The sequence below is a fragment of the Canis aureus genome, chromosome 4 (genome assembly GCF_053574225.1).
Source record: "Canis aureus isolate CA01 chromosome 4, VMU_Caureus_v.1.0, whole genome shotgun sequence".
NCBI classification, from domain to species: domain Eukaryota; kingdom Metazoa; phylum Chordata; class Mammalia; order Carnivora; family Canidae; genus Canis; species Canis aureus.
The window spans coordinates 2,520,733-2,535,688 of NC_135614.1; positions in this window are offsets into that span (position 1 = coordinate 2,520,733).

A 14,956-nucleotide genomic window follows, 5' to 3' on the forward strand; every position below is an offset into this window, starting at 1 on the left:
AGGCTAGACTTAGTGACTTTTCACTTGAAAGAGCAGAGGCAGAGCTTGTGGAGAGATGAAAGTGCTGAGGGACACAGGCGCCCTGTCCAAGGCCAGATCAAGGTGATGCAAACAACATCCAAAGCCCACACAATGGAGTCAGCGCTGAGTCGTCCACCGTAGCCCAACACCACTGCTGTATTCAGACAGGAAGGCGAAGCCACAGACAGGAGAGGGGAAAAGAGAAGAGAACCATTAAGGGAACCCCTATGAAATGTGCATATTGGGCTTGACATTATTCTAAGATCAATTATCTGCTTTTTTTTTTTTATATAAGGTTAGCTGAGGCTTTTCTTTTTTCTGACATCCTTCACTGTGGCTTGAATATTCAAAGCGCAAAACTGACATTTCAAGAGAATAAATCATTGACAGGCTGCTTTAATCTCCCCAAGGGGCAGTAAAGAAGAGGTTATTTTGTTGAGGTACTTGACTGAATGTTTTGAAATGACAAAGAAAACTAAGGTTTTCAGCATATCTGAACATGGAGCATGCCAAAATGAATCAATTGCTGTTACTGAAAGTCTACCTAATGTTTCATGTGAAAGTTAGCAGTTCATAACTGAGTAAAAATAATTGAGTTTTGTTAATGACAAGCTATTGTCCCTACGTGAGCTTATCAATTATCTACCTAAAATTCTCTTCTAGTCTGATACTTGCATCTGTGAAGATGTGTACCCATAAACTAACCCACATAGATATGAATTGAGAGAATACTCATAAAATGAGGTAAACCACTTAATACAGATTCATACCTAAAACCATCTTTCTATAATAATGTCAGAAATTTGAAATAGTTGACTCATGATAGAGTAATACAGTCAGAGATCCTATTTGTTTTCTTGGGATTTGTCCTACGTTATTATTATTATTTTTAAGTAGGCTCCATGACCAATATGTGGCTTGAGCTAGCTCATAACCCTGAGATCCAGAGTCATATGCTCCACTGACTGAGCCAGCCAGGCACCCTTGTCCTACTTTATTTTTATTTTTTTAAAAGATTTTATTTATTTATTCATGAGAGACAGACAGACAGAGAGAGGCAGAGACACAGGCAGAGGGAGAAGCAGGCTCCATGCAGGGAGCCCGATGTGGGACTCAATCCCAGGTCTCCAGGATCACACTCTGGGCTGAAGGCAGATGCCCAACCGGTGAGCCACCCGGGTGTCCCTCCTTGTCCTACTTTAAACCAAATTCATTATTGGCTTTAAAAGTACTGATCATTTTGTTCATAATTTTGATTTTTGTCTTTGACATTCAAAATTTGGAAGTTGTATCAGTTGGGTTTCCATCAGAGAAACAGCATACACACACACACACACACACACACACACAGGTTTTTTTCAAAGAATTGGTGAATGTAATTGTGGAGTCTGGCTAAGTAAATCTGATATCAAAAGGTCAGAACAACAGGCTGGAAACTCTCTGGCAGGAGCAGGAGCAGAGGATGCAGTTGAGAGGTGGGATTTCTTCTTTCTCACAGAAGTTTCAGTTATGCTCTTGAGGCCATTCAAATGATTGAATGAAGCTCACCCACATTGTTGAGAATAATCTCCTTTACCTAAAATCAACTGGTTGTAGGTATTAACCACATGGACAAAAGAACTTACAATAACATTTAGAGTAGTATTTGGATACTGGACACTCAGATGTAGCCACATTGATACGTGAAAGTAGCCAACACAGTGGTTGACTCAAAGTTATATTTAGAATTTGACTTCAGTTTCCATAGAACATGATGCAGAAATTAAACAAAGAGACGTTTAAAGATACAATATATTTTTAAAGGTCTGTGGAAATCATAGTGCATAGGAAGAAGGGAAGAGGTTTCTGAGTGGCTCAGTCAGCCAAGCAGCTGCCTTCAGCTCAGGCCATGATCCTGGGGTCCTGGGATTGAGCCCCACATCGGGTTCCCTGCTGAGCAGGGAATCTGCTTCTTCCTCTGCCTCTGCCCCTCTACCAGCATTGCCCCTCCACCTGTGTGCACGCTGTCTTTGTGTTTACTATTTTTAGAAAAGGAAGAAGGGAAATAGAATACAGTTTGATTTGACATGACATGACATTCTTCCTATTTCATTTTTATTTTAAAACTTTGGTGTTCTTTGGATGCCTGGGTGGCTTAGTCGGTTAAGCACCTGCCTTCTGCTTAGGTCATGATCTCAGAGTCCTGAGACAGAGTAACATACAGGCTCCCTGCTCAATGGGGAGTCTGCTTCTCCCCCTGCTTGTGCTCTCTTTCTCACATAAATAAACAAAATCTTAAGAAAAAAAAACAACCAAAAAACCCAGCACTTTGGTGTTCCTCCAGTGCATAGATTTGAATTTGCATACTCCTCAATTTGAAGCACACTACTTCATTAATTTGTGTTACGATGTTGGCTTCCGAATTTATTTTTTCCTTGCTCATCTTATTTTGCCTGTTTTCACTAGGACCAACTTTCATCCTTCCTCCTGTACTATATCGTCTACATTATACTGCTATAATGTGCCGTGCTGGGTGTGCTATACTATACAGTAGTATGCATATGATACATACTATACGTACGTCTATACCTATTATGTTAGATAAACATGCATCCTTTCATAATGAAGGATACATATCCTTGTATAGGTATATATTTTAACATATTTTAAATTATGCTATATGTTTCGTTCTGTTTTCTACTTTTATTACTCATTGATATGTACTGGAGTTCTTTCCATGGTGCTGTGCATTCATCAATTTCAATACTTCCTTCTGCTGTGTAGTTTTTCCTGGAATGTATCCACCATATTTTATTTTTCAGTTTTTCCATTTTTATGAACACCTGTCTTGCTTCCAAACCATTATTATTCTACACATAATAGAGTGATGAAATTTAAGTACATGTCTCCTTTTGGATTTTTGCAAACATTTTCTGGTAAATATATACCCTGGCAGTTATAGCAGTTTATAAATGTAATTTGCCACATGAACTGACAAAAGAAAATATAATATATTTTGTTCAATGCATATAAAATACAGATAAAATTCAATATGTATTTTAGTTAAAAACTCTTGAGTATGATGGGTAACTTTTTAAACATACTTTATTTAATAATTTTTAAACTATAATTCTAAGTGAAATGAACTTACAGTTTACTCCTTGCAGTCTACTTATTGTGGTTTTGATATTGAGTTTGTAAAAGCCTTAGAAAATGGATTAAGCAGATTTGTATTTCTCTGTTCCGTGAAATTTTGGTATAAGTCATCTTGTCAGCAGTCTTCTAGGAGAGAATGAAAGGTATTGTTTATTACTCTTATTGCTCAACTTTTAAAGATTTTCATTTCTTTTTGCACCAACCTTGGTGTTTGTATATTTTTCAGAAACCCATCAGCTTGGTTTGGGCTATTGAATATATATCTGATCAATATTATTCCCTTGTTCTACTAACCTTTCCTGAATCTAAAATTATCCCCCTTTAATTATTTGTATTTTGCTTGCCTGAAATTTATTTTTTTCTTGTTCCATATTGCTAGAGGTTTGGTCATCTTATTGATCTTTTCAATAAATTAGATGTTCAATATGTTGTTATTGTATCCACTTTTTGGTTCTCTGATTTGTATGTTTTGCTCTTACAGTTATTTTTTTCTTTCACCTTCTTACTAAAGGAGTTGCTATTTTTTTCTAGGTTCTTGATTTGAGTGCTTGGTTCTATATTTTCAATATTTGTTATTTTCTGGTAAGTACATTTAGAGCTATATATCAAGCTATAAATATTACTTCTGCACTATCTTGCAAATATCAGTATATGATGTTTTCATTGACAATTACTTTGATGTATGCTTTCTTTTATGCAACTCTCTTTAACAAAATTAATTAGCAATATATTATGAAATCATAATGTGATTTCATTTTGAGGTATCCTTTGGCAATTGATTTCTAATTTTATTGTATTGCGGTCAAGGAAAAAAGTCTCTATTATGTTGATTGCATTTTATTGAGACTTGAGATTATTTTTTGAGAATTGGTTCATAGTAAAATTTAGTGAGCATTCCAGGTGCAGTAAAAAACCCCACAATGGTTGTAATATTTTCTTTGACCATTTTGTCTGTTCTATCAGTTTCTGTGAGTGTGCCTTGATAGTTGGCCAGTTGGTGCTATATTTACCTGAAGTTATTATATTTTACACACACACATTATAAAATATAGGTTTTATTATTATTTAAGCATGGAAAGGCCAACAGGTCTGGAGATGATTGCCATTGAAAAGACAGATTATACATACAGACTGTAAAAGTAGGAGGCATGCCATGCTGGGGGGGCAGGCACACGGGAAGCATGAAAGTCTTTCAAGAAGGCAGAAAGAGGGAGAGATAAGATAAATGTGAGCAATACCCTTCATGTGGTTCCTGTGGGAAAGAGTGAGTTAGGCAGGTTAAGCAGGTTTAGGATTGGTTAAATTGAATAACTTTAGTAGGAGTTGAAAGGAGTACAGGCTTCTCAAGCAGACAATCTGACTTTTGTCTCAAATCCAGTAGTGATCAGTTGCGGTATCTTGGGAAAGCCACTTAAATTCTCTGAGCCTTAATTTCCTCTACTGTAAAAAGGGAACAATAATAGTTCCCTTATGGAGGTGTTTAAGTGTGTGAAATTCTCTTATGTAAAGGACAGGTCTTACAGTAGGAACTCCTTAATGACTATTCTCTTATGCATGTCTATTGTTCTTTGAGTCTTGCCTCTTTCTTGCCTCAAGTTAATAAATTACCTTAGCTGCAAACTCTCAGAGCCACTGGACATTGTCTCAAGGATAAAATAATTTTCACAACACTGCATATTTGCCAGTATTAATAATATTTCCTCTTATCAGTGCTGTACTTCTGCCATTCTTGGCATGTTTTATAAAGGGCAGTGTTTCTAGGAGAAAACTCTTTTTCTCTCTTCCTCTCTCTTTCTGTCTCTCTTGAGTTAAACCTGGCTGCTTCCATGAAGCCTGTTCCTTAAATTCTGGCAAATTTCTCAACACTTGTCTTCTTCAGATTCGTTAAACTAGAACAGGGAAGGCCCAGAACTGTCTGGCTCATTCCAGATCATTTTTTTTAAACAATCCTAATAAAGGTAAGGAATACACGAGGAGCTTTACCTTAGCAATAAATGGGAATTGAAATTAGTCTTAAATATAGTATTCAGTGATCAGGGCTGAATTTACAGAACAAAATATCCACTGAGTTTCCTAATTTATTCTAACTCTAGGAAAAATTTATCTCAACCTTGGTTTTTATTCAATTTCTCTGAGAACTTCTACAAAGTCCAGCTTACCTGACAGAGGAACTTGGAACACACTGATTCTGGCTGGCCCTTTTCTCAAAGCTGGGGAACTCTGAATCTCATCTGAACCTGAACAAAGTGCCTGGTACCATGACCCCAGCTTCATTAATATGCCCCTTATTCACCAAGTGTACTCCTTTCCCTCCCCACTACATTTTTAAAAAGATTTTATTTATTCATCCATGAGAGACACACAGAGAGGCAGAGACATGGGCAGAGGGAGAAGCAGGCTCCCTGCAGCAGCCTGATGTAGGACTCCATCCTGGGACCCTGGGGTCATGATCTGAGCCAAAGGCAGACACTCAACCACTGAGGCACCCAGGTGCTCCCCACACATTTTTGCAAACCAATAATTCTTTTGCTTTATTCTGCATAATAGTTATAGAGTGAGAGGGGTGCTTAGATTTAAATGCGTACTTCCCTCTTTGTCCAGATTCTGATATATAAACTGTCTTTGTTAGGACCCAGGGATAAAAATTTTAGTATGCAGACTTACTGATTCTGACAGTCATGGTCTAAGGAATCCACTTTGAGAAGTATTGATATATCCAGGCATGGATAACCAGTTTCCAAAAGTCAACTCCACAGTGATGGTTTATGTCTTATTTCTTGACCCTTCTGTCAAGAGCATCCCCTGTCATTCAGCTTCACTGATATTTGTTCAAAGACTGCCTGTCTAGGTCAACATGAGCTAGTCCTTGGGATGCAAAGTCCTAATTTGGATTGTTGGCCATACCTATTGAGGGCTAGCCCCCAAATCAGATAGGTCCATTCCTAGAGTCTTTCCCTTGCCTTTTGGTCTATTATACCTGAGACCCTCCCCCCCACTCTCAACTACTGGGATCATAATTTATCAAGGGTTTCAGATGCTGTAATTTGAAATACTTTGCTCAGGTGTACCCCCTGCCTCCACTTTACTGTACTAAGTGCTTCCTTGGATAAAATCATTGCACATTTCTTTCTTAGACTCTACTTTCCTAGAAACCAGTCTAACACAAGTGGTACCAGAAGAGATCTGATAAAATATACAGCACAATAAGGATATAGAACTGATTTGCCTGCCACCCAACAAGGAAAGAAGATGCCATCTTGGTTGGTAGGTGGCACCAGGCACCTCCCTGCTGTAAGGTAGCATTTGAGTTGTTAAAGATTTCACTAGTGGCAGCCTGACAATGTTTTCATGGAAGAGAATGCCATAGCTGGTGTACTCATGCAGGCATTTCAAAAATATGTGGGGGAACATAGTCTATGGGAATAGCATAGTGGCATTAATGCTGACTTGTAATGATGGAATTCAGAAGGGTAAAATAGACTGAGGGATGTGCACAGTTTATGGCTGAGGATGAGAGCTGAAGACCCCCATGGTGGCTTACAAAGAACCCCTTATCTTGTCTAGTAGGGGCAGAAAGAGTTGTGCTGAAGCCTGAATTGATGGACTTACAGAGCTCTGAGGACTTGTGGGCATTCAGTCAAAGCAGGTGGGTCTATGATATGGAGATCAAAGACTTGGTGGGAAAACCTGGACCGCTGAAACGTTGGACTGGGACATTTAGGTGGGTGCTCATTAGGATGTTGACTCTGCAGCCCATTTCTTTTCTCTCAGACTCTTTGGATTTGCAGAGATGGCCCATTCTTCCCTGCCAGGAGTTAGCACTTCTGTTGTCCTAGAACATGCGGCAGAAGCATCTTCTGAATGGTGACCCCTCATATGTCCTTCTACCTCTGTCCTCATTGCTAGGCTGATAATCCTAACATAACATAAGTTGTAAAATAATGTGGCTACGGATATTCTAGACTCGATATGAGAGGAAACAGAAAATAAAAGAAGAAAAAGATCTAAAGACTCCAAGATTTTTTTTCAAGAATCTAAAAATTTATTGGAATGTTCCAGCCTGATCCAGAGTAGCACTCTTGTTTGGATTGGATTTCCGTCATTAGCTTGGAAGCATTTTCTTAGGGAAGGGGCAATCTCCCTGCTGGGGTAATGTCAGAAGCCTGCATAAATTTATGGGTAACTCTCAGTGAAGTAGAGTGCCCAAATTGCCCTGACAGACAGTAGAGGAGGAAACTAAGAGGAGGAGGCAAGTGGGCATGCTGGAATGGATCTGTCATTTTAGGACAGAAGACTCACCAGAGATTATGTTTCATGAGAAGGCTCAGCAGATACATCATTCACTGGAGCTATCAGCCATATCATCATGACCTAGAGCCACTGACATTACTAAGAAATTCGGTATGGCTCTCCTCTGTAGGCCAGGACAGATTGTAGATCTAGGCTAATTAACAACCATGGGGATGACAAAGCCCCAGAGTAATAGAGATCAGGTGGAGGCACTTGAACAATCACCATAACAATCTGCAAAGAATAACGAAGGGAGCTTGAGGTGTATTAATAATACACCATTTCCATAAGGCAAAATAGGTGAGCAACCAACGCAGGTGCTGCTTAACATCCATAAGAAATAAGAGGATAAGGGGCATCTGGGTGGCTCAGTTGGCTGAGTGTTGGACTTCCACTTAGGTCATGATCTCAGGGTCCTGGGATTTGGCCCTGAATTGGGCTCAGGGCTCAGTGGGGAGTCTGCTTCTCCCTCTCCCTACCCCTGATTGAGCTCTCGGGCATTATCTCTCTCTCTCTCTCTCTCTAAATAAATAAATAAATAAAAGCTTTAAAAAAAGCAATAAAAGGATGAGAATGGAGGAGCAGAAAGGTAATGATGAACACTCAAAGTCAGTAATGTTGCCTGATTACCAAATGACATAATCATTTTGGCAAGGAAACTTAAGACAAGGTATCCAATAGTGCCTTTGGAATGGATACCTGTATCATAGTAACGTTTTCAGACTGGTGAATAATCTGTGATTTATTTAGCCAGTCTGCAAGATTGTTTTAATTAGGGTGGCCAAGATGCTGTGGAAACTGCCTGTTAATTGGTTTCTGCTTTGAGGTATCCTTTGGCAATTGGCAATTTCTGCTTATTGTCTCATGTTTTCTTATATCTCATTATTTTCAGTGAATTTGGATGAGAGAAAAAATTGTGACAAATATTTGTCATGGAGTAGGGTTTCAAGATCTGATTTACCCATGTGAAACTGCTGTTTGATTCTTCTAAGCTTGTAGGATCACACATTTCCACAGTCTTTGGAGATAGAATATCCTGCTGCTGGACAGTAGTTCTGCCCTGTAGGTTGGACAGAAGAAGAAGCAGGATCTTACCCTATTCTGTCTAAGAGGGATGCTTGCTTTCCTACTGCTTGTGACCTACTGGTGAAGGTGATTGATTCTGAGCAGATGTCAGGGTGACTTAAATGAGTCAGGACCCAATACTAGGGGTCTTAAGACACAAAGTAGCTGAATTTTAATGAAGAAAGACATATGTGGAGAATTGGATATCGGCAAAATTTTTCACTGTCTTGGCCACATAGGCAATTGCTACTTTGCTTTCTTAGAACATTTGTTACCGCATTGACATGGTATTAGTTTAAAGCCAGGAGATTTGGTTACTATATTCCAAGTGTTCTTCTTGTAAAACAGATAAATCCAAAGTATTTTTGTTCTTTCCAGTGAAAGAGGAAATTATATTGATTGTGAAAGAAATTTTATTCTTAACTATCTCGTTAGATGTGAAAAACATAAATGGAAAAATAAGGGGCCGGTGGGTGGCTCAGTCAGTTGATCATGGACTCTTGATTAGGCTCAGGTGGTGTTCTCAGGCTTGTGAGAAAACCCCACCTCAGTCTCCTCTGCACTGAGCTGTGGAGCCTGCTTAAGATCGTCTCTTCTGTCTCCCTCTGTGCCCCACTCTGTCTTTAAAAAAAAAAAAAAAGAAAGAAAACAATAGTGATTTCACTAAAAATTGCTTTACCTTATTTCGCTAAATTTTCTGATCATTATTCTCACCTTAGCACAGATATAAATAACCTATTTAATTTTAAAAACCAGTGATCCATAGAGAAATTAATAATGCTGCATAAGAAAAAATACCCAGATTCAGAATACACACACACGCACATGAGTTTCACAGATGGGGAGTCACCTGTACATACAAAAATGGAGTAATAAAGGGAGCTAAAGAAAAGACAAGGACTTTAATGATGTGTATACTTCATAAAATTATATCCATGTACATATATGTTTATGTAAAATATTTACGATGGCTTTACCTACTATTTACCTAATGCTTTGTATTTTTAAGAACAAGAACCCTCACTTTTTTTTTACTTTTAAAAACAGCTGTAACCAGACCACGTATTTCACGGAACATAGACAGGAAAGTCTGATGACACTATTCCTCATTTTTGTAGGCATTTTAAGAAAGAGCTAGGTATTTCAGACACCTGTATGAGAGAGTGAGTACATATATTTCTTGACATTTACTATGACCTAAGGAAAACTGAATCTCTTTTTTCTGTACACACGTTATATGAAAGATTCATTGAAAAGTCAAAAGAATTTCAAAATATTAGATAGATTTGGGGAGGGAAAAAAGGAGAAAATAAAAAGTCCATAATTGTTATCACTTTAAATATCTCTGATGGTGTTTTTATATTTTCTTCCAAATTTTTTTTCCTCAATAATGTACCTTATGTGGTTAAAGTTAATTAGATTAGATTTATATGAATTTAGTATTGAAATATTACTCATTTTATATAAAATTCTCTTTTTGGTTATAATGGTACCGATATTTGGCCATAATATAATTTTATATCATATTTTAAAATAATCATAACATTAATAGAAATTAAAGTGCATAAATATGTGTCTTAATGTCTACTTATAACCAATCAGCAATTATTCTAAAAATGAAACTATAGCTATAAATTATACCCAAATACTCAAATAGAAAGACTGATGAATTAGATGAAAATGACTGTATTGCAGAAAAATAGATTTAACAAACTGAAAAGAGATATAACATTATAGGAGCATATTTTCTAATTCCCATTGTTACTAATAGCTTTGATAAATAAAAAAACCTGGCCAAGGCCTTGATCTAGATTTTTAAAGAAGGAAATAAATATGGAATGTGATGAATACATTCATCATTATTGAATTTTATAAAACTTATAAGACATTAAACATTACCCTAAAATTTAAGAAACCCAAATTAGTTAAAGTGCTCTTTTTAAAATCACAGGCTTTTGAACCAGATTCTCAGACAATCTGTATACAAACCTCAACTCTGAAACCTGGCAGGTCATGACCTTAGACCAGTCACTTAGCTGTGTTGTATCTCAGTTTCCTCATCAGCAAGGTGGGTATAGTAGCAGTTCCTAGTGTTGTTCTGGGGTAAACTGACCTTCATAAGCATTCACATGTGGTGCCTTGAAAAAATGAGCTCTCATGTGAGAGGAGGGGTCACGGACTTGAGCCCCAAAGGTGTTTCTAGGAGCAAAGAGTGACAGTCATACAATCTAAGGAATAGAATTCTGACAATAACCTTGGAGCCCTAGAGGAGAACAGAGCTGCCAATGACATGTTGCTTTCAGTCTGGTGGGATCCTGAGCAGAGAAACTAGCTAACTGGCACCCACCTTCACGATGCAAGGAACTGTAAAATGATTAATTTGTGCTATTTAAGCTACTAAGTTTGTGGCAATTTATTATACCACATCTTCTCATTCGCTGGGAATGAAGGTCTAGTAGAGTATACATAGGAGTTTGTGAATAAATGTTTGTTCAGCAAATAAATAAGTGATCAACTCTGGCTTTTAATTGGCTTTTGAATACTTTATAGTAAAATAGTTCTTTTAGCTAAGACCTTTCTATGATTCATAAGCCAAAACATCCATTAAAATCAATACTTACATCCAAGGTGAAAATAAGGAATGAAAATAAAATACTAAGATTCAGTCCATAAATCATGCAAGAATTTCTTTACCTTTTCCTTTTCCTTTCCTTTCTTTCTTTTTCTTCATTGTAGTATAGTCATATCAAGTATTTTGGAAAGGAAACAGAGAAATGATTATGAAACATATTCTTGGTTGATGAAGTAGGAGAGAATATCAGTAAATTAAATGACACCTTTATAGCACACCAAAGCTTATTTTGCTTGTAGTAATATCTAGTGAAGGTAATAAAATGAAATAAAACTCTCTGTTTTCTTGATAACAACTAAAAGCAAAATATGAAGTCTGTCTCTTCCTAGAGTCACACAAGGACTTACAAGGTTCCTAACAGTCCCTTTATCACACTCTAGCATGAGGAGAGGTTTAACTTTTAATCACTTATTGAGGAATCTCTGTACAGTGAAGCATGAACGGGAAAAGGTTTTATTTGTTCTAATCACTGCTCCCCACCTGTATCATATTGAACTCTATATTTTGTTGAGTGCTAGTTGTCTCAGTAACATGTTGGCCAAATTTCAGAACTTTTCACTCACTTTAATATTAGGATATTTTCATTATGATATTTAAAGTCACTACATGTGTCCTCACATGGTAGAGGGGGTAGGAAAGGCCTGTGGGGCATCTTTTTTTTTTTAAAGATTTATTTATTTATTTGACAGAGAGAGAGGAATGGGGAGGGGCAGAAGGAAAGGAGAAACAATCACAAGTAAACTCTGTGCTGAGTGCAGAACCAATAAGGGGGTTCAATCCCAAGACCCTGAGATCATGACCTGAGCTGGGAACAAGAATTGGACTCTTTAACCAACTGTACCACCCAGGCACCCCTGAGGGGCATCTTTTATAAGAACACAAATACCAACCATGAGGGTTTCACATTCATGACTTCATCACTTCCCAAAGTTTCCACCTCCAAATACCATTACATTGGGAGTTAGAATTTAACATATGAATTCTCAGAGAATATAAACACTCAGTCTGTGGTAGGTCCACTAGGAAAAGCAACAATAGGTTTAGCCACTGAACTATTGAGGAATGCTCTTTTTTTCTCTGTCTGTCCATAGTATTACTGGCAACATCAATTTGGGCAGGATATTGCCAGTAGGTATAGCATATTAATGTATTTTTACTACTACTACTATTCTACTAAATACTATAGTAACAGGAGAACATTCTCACCTTCACTATTCTTGGAGGAACTAATAATTCCTGGGTAATTAATATTTTTCCCAGAATTTAAATATCAGCCCATAACCCTCATACCTAAAATAAGATAACCAAGGTTCAATTTTAATTTTATCTGGTGTATTTTGCTTGCTTATCAGTGGGAGATATAATATTACCTCTTTGTTATGCATGATTTTTCTCAATCCTAAACCTTACAAGGGCTGATAGAAATCATGGCTGGGGTGCCTAGGTGGTTCAGTTGGTTAAGTGTCTGCCTTCAGCTCAGGTCATGATCCCTGGGTCCTGGGATCGAGTCCTACATCAGGCTCTCTGCTCAGTGGGAAGCCTCTTCTTCCTCTCCTCTGCTGGCTGTTCCCCCTGCTGTGCTCTCTCTCTCTCTCTTTGTCAAATAAATAAAAAATAATCTTAAAAAAAAGAAAAAAAAAAGAAAGAAAATCATGGCTCTGTGAAAAATCTCAGTGGTAGGTGTTTAGTTCCTTTACTGGATGTTTTCCTTTAGCCTGGGATTATTATGCTAAATGCCCATGCCTCTTCACTATTAATTACTTTTAACTCCCTTCTCTGGATAACCTATGAAGAGCTTGTCACCTGTATGTATTTGAATTACTCTGAAAAAAACATGCATTTTATGACTACCTTAAGGAGGTGGACTTCATATTATCTCTGAAGGATATTCCCTGCTAGGAAAAGATAGTGCAGTGACAGGAGAATGAAGCACATGATTCTTTGAAATAGCAGACACGGAGAGAAGATAAAAAGGCTTTCAGAAATAGTATCTTTGATGCCTACCAGCAGCCCAGAAACATGAGGACAGCACCCTCTCTAACAAACCTATTAAATTGCTATTGGCTAAGGTTTAGCAACTTTTTTTTTTTTTACAAAGTGCCTCTTATATTTGTATTTTTTTATTGGAATACACGTTAACTTTGACAATTTTTATCCTCTCAGGAGTGCTTTAAGAAGTTGATTACTGAGGGAAGTTAATTTAATAATGGATATACCTCTCTAGTCCATCCGGTCATCATCTGTCATGTTGCCAGCAAAGCAGTGCATTATTTCAAATCCAGGAAATAAAAAGAACAGGTTAAATGTGATTAAAATAGCTGTTATGAAATTTGGCTAAAACCTGGGAACATATACCTTTACTGGGTTTTTTTTTTTTTTGTATTAAGTGCCAGAGGACTTAGAAAATAATGTTTATTGCCTTGAATGTAACATTGCATGGAAAGATGTAACTGAGAAACTAATCATTCATTCATATTGAGAGGTAATATTTCTAGAGGTACAAATTTCATTTTTACCTCGTTCTCATCCATTTCTCATATAGCGGCAATAATTAACTTAAAAGTTATGTTGGGAAAATGAGTATTGGATGTAAATTGGTGCAGCCAGCTAAAACTCTTAAACTTAAAATACCTAGAAGAACTGGGTAAATTATAACCACAAAAAAATAAAGTTAAGAAGTTCCCAGGTGACAGATGGAGAGTAAAATCGAAAGCCAGAGCAAAAATAGGTGTGCTCATGTCATTATAGAGGACTAAGGAAAAGGTAGAGATAATCTGACCAGAAGTCAGGAAAAAGACAAAGCTTTGTGTACTTGTTAGGTTGGAATTTACCTATGGCTGCTGTTTTAATGTGAGACACTCTGGGTGCTGCATCCTCACTAGAACAAAGCCATTATTTAGTCCAAAGAATTAGCAAGCTGCTTGGGTATTGGGTGTTAAAAAAAAAAAAAAAAGAGGACCCTGTGAACAATGGAATTGTATTTTACACAGATTTAGAATAAATTTAGGCTAACCATGTGTCAGGATTCTCTAAAATCAAAAGTGGGTGTAAATTGTTTAATATCCCTGACAACTTTGGTGCACCTGGTAGAAAGAAACACAAAACTAGTTTCAAGGATTTTTTAAAAACCAGGCTTGGATATTCCCATAGAAGTAAACAAGCCCTGCTGTAGATAAAATAATTCAATTTTAGAGAATATAAGAAAAATAAAATACATTGTGGGTGGGGGGTGGGGGTGACTGGGTGACGGGCACTGAGGGGGGCACTTGATGGGATGAGCACTGGGTGTTATGCTATATGTTGGCAAATTGAACTCCAGTAAAAAATAATTTTATTATCACCTCCTAAAAAATAAAAATAAAATAAAATATGTCACATGAATGCAAGTGAGTGAATCCAATACATAGGCAGTAAAAGACTTAGTAAATTCACTGAAGAAGCTGGCAATAATAACAAAAACAACAATAAAAACTGTAGCAACAACAATGGGGTGATGGTAAGAATCTGATTTCAAGAGTTGTCACATTTTATCATTTTTAAAATCTAATGTCAAAAAAAAATCATGTGAAATGCAAAGATAAAGAAAACTGTGACCAATACAGACAAACAGCTAATAGAAACTGTTCCTGAAATGCACAGAGGTTGGATTTACTAAACAAATACTTTATTTTAAAATTTTTAAAAATTTTTATTTATTTATTCATGAGAGAGACACACACACAGAGGCAAAGACATGGGCAGAGGGAGAAGCAGGCTCCATGCAGGGAGAACTGATGTGGGACTTGATCCTGATCTCTGGGATTCAGACCTGAG